The sequence below is a fragment of the Corvus brachyrhynchos genome, unplaced genomic scaffold, assembly GCF_000691975.1.
Source record: "Corvus brachyrhynchos isolate BGI_N302 unplaced genomic scaffold, ASM69197v1 scaffold194, whole genome shotgun sequence".
Classification (NCBI taxonomy): Eukaryota; Metazoa; Chordata; class Aves; order Passeriformes; family Corvidae; genus Corvus; species Corvus brachyrhynchos.
The window spans coordinates 3,097,388-3,104,950 of record NW_008237890.1 but is presented as its reverse complement, the minus strand read 5'-3'; the positions used below and the strand labels follow the sequence as shown (position 1 = coordinate 3,104,950).

At 34.5% G+C, this 7,563-nt stretch overlaps 1 protein-coding gene across 21 annotated transcripts in view; it reads left to right on the top strand.

Annotated features, from left to right (window-relative positions):
* Positions 1–7,563, top strand: part of PTPRD (protein tyrosine phosphatase, receptor type D) — a 1,188,396-nt gene continuing 1,180,833 nt past the window's right edge. For all 21 annotated transcript variants that reach the window (XM_017732862.1, XM_017732863.1, XM_017732840.1 and 18 more), the window contains exon 1: positions 1–60. The gene's annotated coding sequence lies outside the window, so the exon portion shown is untranslated. The remainder of the gene's footprint in view (positions 61–7,563) is intronic.

The window sequence follows — 7,563 nt, the reverse complement described above, 5'->3', positions numbered from 1 at the left end:
GCAGGAGGGGAAAGCGGAGACTCCTTCAGGTTTCCAAAGAGGTCCGAGTGGACAGCATTAGTAAGTAAATTCTCCGTGCTTGCTTACTGTCCCTGTGTTCTCGGGCTTGTTCAAAGCTTTTCTTAGCGTTCACACACATATGTATGCACACACACACGCATCTGTATATATGTATATATATACATGTATATATATGTGCATGCGTTTCTGTTTTCAGGTTAGTGTTCTGGTCAGAGAGAAACTTGGCTATGGTAACTTGGAACTGTTTTTAGTGGGAAGGTGCATTAAGTGGTTTGCTGGTTTTTTATGAGTAAAGAAAATTGCAGGTGCTTACTTGTTTAAAGAAACTGAGTGTGGCAAGTATTGTGTAATGCCATACCTCAGTTCAGGTGTAGGTATGTGGTAGAATACAGACAAAATCTAAACAAAGAGATGCTCCCTCAGGAGGGGTCTGCAGAATGGTCTGACCTGCAAAGTAATGCCAGGTGACAGGACATTCAGTTTAATAGGAAATGTGCCTGAGTTATAGATACTAAGAGTATTTTTGTCTGCATTCAGTTGTAAGCATTTTTAGTCCATATCGCTGAAGTTCTTAAATTTTTCATCAAGTTTTATATGTATAAAAATGTATGTATATATTTTCTTTTAATGAGGATGACAGTTCCAGACAACAGCTTTGCTTTCTAAGGGCTTTTATGGGGCGTATTCAAAAGTATGGATGGCACTTTTTTTGATAGGTGAGAAAGATGTAGGGGAGACAAAAAGATAAACTCATTTAAAAGGGCGTGAGGAGCAGTGGAACTGAGGTTTTCTGGCTGAGCTGTAGAGTTAACAGAAGGTATGAAGATCATATAAATGTATGTCATGAAGTGTCTGCTGTTAGGTGTTGCTCTGCACTAAATATATCGGCATCTGGGAAGGAGAACTTTTGCAGGCATTATTTCTCTTGGGACAGTGGACCCATTATCGACGTTTGGTGCATTTCTGCTAAAGGAAACAGCTAGTATTAGTAGTTGAGGGTTAACTGTTTCCTAGGTAGAGAAAAGAAATAACATTGACAGGTATGTCAACGAAAACATTTGCTCATGTTTGCTAATATCTAAATAAAACCTCAGTGTTATGTCAGTAGAAATACAGTTGAGTCAGGTGTTTTGAATGTACTGGAAGGAATCAATAGCATTTCATCATTTTTTTTCTCTATTCCAGCCAAATGGACTTGTATTTAAATTCTTCATGTTTTGTATCTATTGTAGGGACAATGTGGATTTGAATTTGAATAAATTAAACTTATGTCTTTTACAAATTCTTGGCAAATTTGGGTTATTTTACAGTACAAGTCCAGACTAATAAGTGGGTACTGTAAATAAACAATACAACTCAAATATCTTACATATTATGCCTTTACTGTTCACCTAATTAGAATAAACTTGTGTCATTAGAAACCATTAAACAAGAATGTACAAATGCATTTTGTTAAACTTCCAAATGTGAAATTCATGTTGCACTTTCAGGTGTAATTCAAAATCAGTCACAACCCATAAATGTCACTGGGAGTGAAAGTTTATTGGGGTCAAATCAAATGTGTTTCTTCATGAAGCAAAGAAATTAGTTTATGTCACAACAATAAAGATAACTAGGCAAAATTTATTTAGCAAATTAATGTGACAAACAGGAGAGACTAAATCTGCAGTAGCAGATGGATGACATTCAGAGTTGCTTTCAGGTATTCATAATCTTAGAGCTAGGAAGGAAGGAATTACAAAGCATAGGGTACAAGGTACAGTGAATCAGGGTGACTTTCATATTGCATATTGTAATCTTTGGGTAATTGACATTTATGACAGAAAAAAATACCCCATGAACTCTTGAACTTTAAATTAAAGGATAACACATTTTCTGGCTCAGTAAGGAATCCTACTGTTAGTGTTTTAGTACTGTGAATTTGCCTTTCAGTTAAAAACAAAGCACTTTTTCCCCCATTTTTTTTAATGACTTAGTAACATTTGACATGCTCGTTGCTGTATTGTACTCCCTGTGGACAACGCATTAAAATAATATATCCACCTAATTTGCATGAACTGTTTTGAGACTGCATGCAGTGAAGTTTATTAGGTTAAGCTTTCATTTCTGCTAGGTGGTCCCAAACATGCAGCATTGCAATGTTGCATGTCTAACAATGTGTATATTAAAAAGAAAAAAAAAAAAATATATATATTTAACTAACCAGACAGGAACTATGTTGTTTAGTTTAGCTTGAATCTCTACATACTCAATGGCTTTGTTAGTTTGGAGCATGGTCTTCATAATTTGTCTTTGCGATTTTCTTTAATCTAGGAAATGTCCTAGCAATACTTGAGAATTTATATGAAAAATTACTCAAAACATACTCCACTTTTGCTGTAATTACTACTGTGGGAAATGACCTGAGTCAAATCATGGCAATTAAGTGTGGTACATATTGTATTTGATTATATATTTATGTACAATCTTGCATTGTTGGTATGGGCAAATGTCAGATCGGGTCAATCTGATTCAGAAGAAACAAGAGAGGACTTTAAAAACACCTATTGCTGTGAAAATATATAATTGATACAACTAAGTTTTGTATATAAGCACTAATGTGTTTTATTATGCAATTGTTCTTGTTATTCAGATCAGATAATGGCCTGATGAAATATATAAGCAGTCTGTAGTAATCAATGATTAATTGCTCTGACATGTGCATATTTAAGATTTCTTACTAGTAAAATCCTAGATACCTGCATTAGTTTTCAGTAGACCAAGTCAACTAACATTGCCAATATTAATCACTTAATATACTAAGCTCCCACCAAACTTTGTGGTGATAAAGTGTGATGAAAAAATTATGACAATGTTTCCTTCTCTGTTCTTTGCTAAATGTGGCTTTGCTGAAGAAACTGGCAGTACGCAAACAGACATGTTGCTTGATAGCACAAACTGTTTTGAAATTGGGGATGTGATAAATATCAAATAACACACTGATGCTTTAATCAGCTCGGTTTCTCTGTGCTCTTTTAAGAACTTACACAGCATTGGTAACTTTTATATATATATGCATGATAATTCTACAGATTTGAAGTACTATAACTAGTTGGAGAAACTAAGGTATCGTTATTGGCTTAATTGGAAAGCAGGTGACTTCAGCATTCAGGAAAAGGTCACTGATACTTTTCATCAGTTCAAAGCTTGTTTAGTGCAAAAACAGATTGGTACCTGAATCCCACATAATTAGAATAAGCTCTCTTGATTTATATCACTTTAAAGACCTTGTAACCAGCAAATATAAATTTAACAGTGACATTTATATGGATGTTCTATAATTCAGGGTTTTGGATTTTAATATCTGTACTCAAGGAAAGCAGTTTTTTTTCTTCATAAGTAGCCATAAGGATTCTATGGAAACTGTCTCAGAAGGAGGAGATGTTCAGGGTGTTCTTTAAAATAGAAAAAAAAAATAAAGTGAAAAGGCCCTAGAAAGATCTCAGATTCAAAAGTACTTGGGCTGGAGAATGCTTGTATATGTGGTGTTTTACTTTGTTTTGTTTTCCCCACATACATTATAAGGTCATTAGTACTAGAAGTTTCTTAAAGAGCTTTTATGTTACCTCTTTTTCTCGTAGACTTTGCACTTTGCAGATTTGCAGCTATAATCCTAGCAAACTCTGACAAAGTTAACAGGGGATCTTATGTCACAGTGATAACATAATGATAGAAATGAGGTCATGAAGTATTGGTAAGAAGTGCGTTTGGACTATAAGTTTTTGGACATATTTGATTGTGATGAAAAATATTTAGTACCAAACATAGATTTAAAATTCTAATAGGAAATTAGCAGTAGGCATGAATTAATTCTCAAACAAGAATTAAATATATTTAATAATAAAGACTAAGAGAAGGAAAGAGGCGCACAGGCAAAAGGAATGCATAATGGGATTTTTTTAACCATTCTTTTTGCTGTTAGATACTGTTTGATTTTCAGTTTATCCATTCTAGTAGCTTCTTTAGTAAGATCCAGTATGAAACAATAACAGAAAAGCTAGCAATAAACAGAAAATTGCAGAAAATTTACTACTTTTATGGTCAATATGAAGATTGAATTGCTCATCTATTTTCATTTGTTGTCAATAGTTGCAGAAATGGTCCTATTTATCTTACATTTGTATTCTTTTAAATATGCTTTAATAAGTGAAGATTATTATGCAAGAAATGGTATTATTTGCATTATATATTTCTGTATTGGCAACTTTGTAACCACTTCTAAAAAGTCGGGGGGGGTTGTCAATACATAAACTGAAGATCTAGTTGAATAAAATCTTAACTGAATGTATACTGCAGAATCTGGTTTATAAAATCTATTTTATAAAATTTCTGCCAGAAATACTGTGAAATAGATCAAAATACTAATATCTTTTAAAGTTATGATGAATAAAGTCATGCTTTAAGTGCCTTTAAAATTCTTTGAAATACTATTACACTTTCCAAAGTATGTACTTATACTGTGTTGAAAAGTAAAATTAAGATTTTGGAGATGTGTTTGGAGAAAGAGAATTCTAGATGAGTATGTTTGCCATATGAATAAGGCTCTGGATAGTCCGATGATTTTCCTGAGAATGCTGTGGGGGATTTGTTCCAGCTGTAAGCAGCATGAGCTCATATACTTGCTAATTAACAGATAGATACATATTACAGGCCCGTACCCTGCTTTGTCTACATATTTGCTTTAGAAAAATGTTTTTCTACATCAGGCAGTCCCATTTTTAAGTCTCATCTCAGTGTGAAAGCTGCTTAAACTGAATTCTTCAGTAGGTTTCAGGATGACTTCTCAAAAGGTAAGGTGATGATTTGGTGCATATGGTGCATTCTGCTTTTCTTCTGAATTTAAAAAATAAGAGCTATACACAATGGCATTCAGGAAATCACTCTTTCTCCAGGATGCTGCTTTTTATTTGGTTTTAGATTACCTAACTCATTTGCAAAGTATGCGTAACACTGCCCAGCAGTGAAATGTTAAATGCATATGCTTTTTGTTTGCAGTGAAAAGGTGGGTTGAGAGGAAACTGCTGGGGTGATTGTCTGTAAACATGAAGGAGGACTCATGGGCTTAGTGGGAAGTGGAATTATTTAGCTCTCGCAGTTATTACAGAAACCGTGTGGGTAAGGTAAACTCACGTTTCTGGAGTGGTCCTCCCAGCTGGTGAGCTTCTCATAGGGTGATAGCACCATTGCTTTATGATGATTGATTTAAGGTGACCAACCTGAATAAAGGTCCTCTGGTGGCAGCAGGTTGGAAGTGTACCCCACTCTGTCTTCTGGGAACAGTAATTCTTAAGGGTACTGCAGCAGAAGTAGCTGCATAAGAACAATTGGATCTACCCTAGTCTGAAAGTGAAATGATTTTTAGACTCTCATGCAGCAGTTTAACAGTCAATGTGGGAGTATGTCAGGCAAAGTAAGTTTGCTCTAGCTTTGACGCATTCTTTCTTTGTCTCACCCCTACACACTTAAAATGTAGCCTTCATTGTGGTGCAAAGCATACAGTCTCACCAGACCCTGTAATACATAAACCAGCATTTTAAAGTAGTTTAGTATTCTCCTCACTCTCCTAATTCTTTTAGCCAAACGTGTTTTTCTTCAATCTTTAGTTAAAAAAGCTCTCCACACTGTAACTAGATCTAATATAGAATATTAATTTATTGTATATGGATTTTTTGTTTTGTAACAGGAGTTAAGTAAGAGCACTTATAGGAAAAAACTTTCATCTATGCTGAAGGACTTCATTTTAACCTTAAAGTCTAGTTCTGTATTCAACTTCTGATGAAGTGCAACATACTTTGAATTCCTGCACATAAGTATAAAGGAGAACAACGATGTAACTCTTACTTAGGTAGCTACAGAATTACTGTCAGTAACAAAAAGATAAACCAAACCAATGTGTGAAATTTCCCTTCATTTGGGTAAAAGGACATAAGGATATCCATCCCATCAATTTAATAATCAGAAAAAATCTTACAGGGTGGTGCATTTTCTCAGTTTTGAATTATTTTCTTTTACATTAAAAGGAACGTACTGTGCTGTTGTGTGAGGCAAAGCTCAAAGCAACATCAGCTCTCAATGGAAAGGGTCCAAGGAGAACTCATATGCACTGTCCATGTCTTAGCATGAGTTGCTGTCCCTTTCTTACTGCAACCAAGATTTGCCAGATGGCATTCTCAGGCTTCTTCAGAGAGATAGAAAACCATAAAGAGTTTTGTCTTTATCAGTAAATGTAATAGTATAAAGTTACAGTTGATGCGTTTCTTCATGTGGGTTTTCCTGAAGGAAGTGTGTGGTTTTTCGACTATTAATTATTGTGCATTTTGACCATGACATAAAAATGTTACCGTACTTACACTGTAGTACAAACCAGCTCCCAAACTGGAGGATATTAGGATATTAGAGTTCACAACAAATTAAGTCAGACTTGAAACTTATTTTGATGAAACCTTGAAACCTGAAAAATTTCTGTGTTGGGAGGAATGTGCTGGGAGAGGCTTGGTCAACATTAAACCATTTTTACTGATATATCCTATATTTGTTAGTAGAAGTATTTGAGAATATACCAAGAATTTCTCCTTGAGAGAAAATTTAGCTAACTTTTTTGTGTTTGTAAATTTCTAAAAATTGTAGGTATGGATAAATCATAAAAGTGAGTTTCAAATAATTTATTGCATATAACCTGTAATATGATTTGTGTGTGTACCATTCATAGAAATATTCCTAATGAAAGTTATATTAATCATTGGTATTCCTTCACAAACAGAAGTCTGCCCAGCAAAGCACATTAATTTCAAATTTGACATCAGTAGTTTTGGACTGGCATCATTAGCATACCAACTGGGGTACTTAATAAAAATTAAGAAAAAGAAGTAGAACTGTTGCATTAATATAGTGATAACCTGTGTTCCCCTTTGAAAAATGTAGCCATTTCTTCAGTTCTATGCGCAGAAATTATGTGAAATTTTCCTTTCTGCCTATGAATAAAAGATATACTAATGGCTTTTTTACACAATTTGTCCTAATCTTCCTTTTTTTTTTTCTTTTTTTTTTTTTTCCCAAGAATGCTGGGCAGCTCGACTTGAAAAGATGCACAAATTCATTTGCCTGTTTTTGCAGAGTGTAGGCTTTAGAGTGCGTTGATTTGACTTCTTTTCTTCCATGTACACCCAGAGTCCTCTGACAATTCATTGAAGCAACAATCAGTTAGTGTGGTTGAAAATTCTTTTGTCTAATGCATCAGCTAGAAAGTGTACAATGGACAGTAAAGCTTCAAGAGCAGCCAAAAGGTATGTAGGTTACCAAACCTGGCTAACCAAATACTCTTAACCATGCTACCCATATCTGTGATATAGTCTTCTGCAAATTTCTCAGTGATAATTGGATCAACAGCACACAGTGATTGTTATTTGGAGAAAAAGGGAAATAATTCAAAAGCAGGGTCAAATTAATATATCTTGCATTTGTAGAACAAAGTGCAATGGGCTTCCTGTGCAGTTTGTTTTCAAT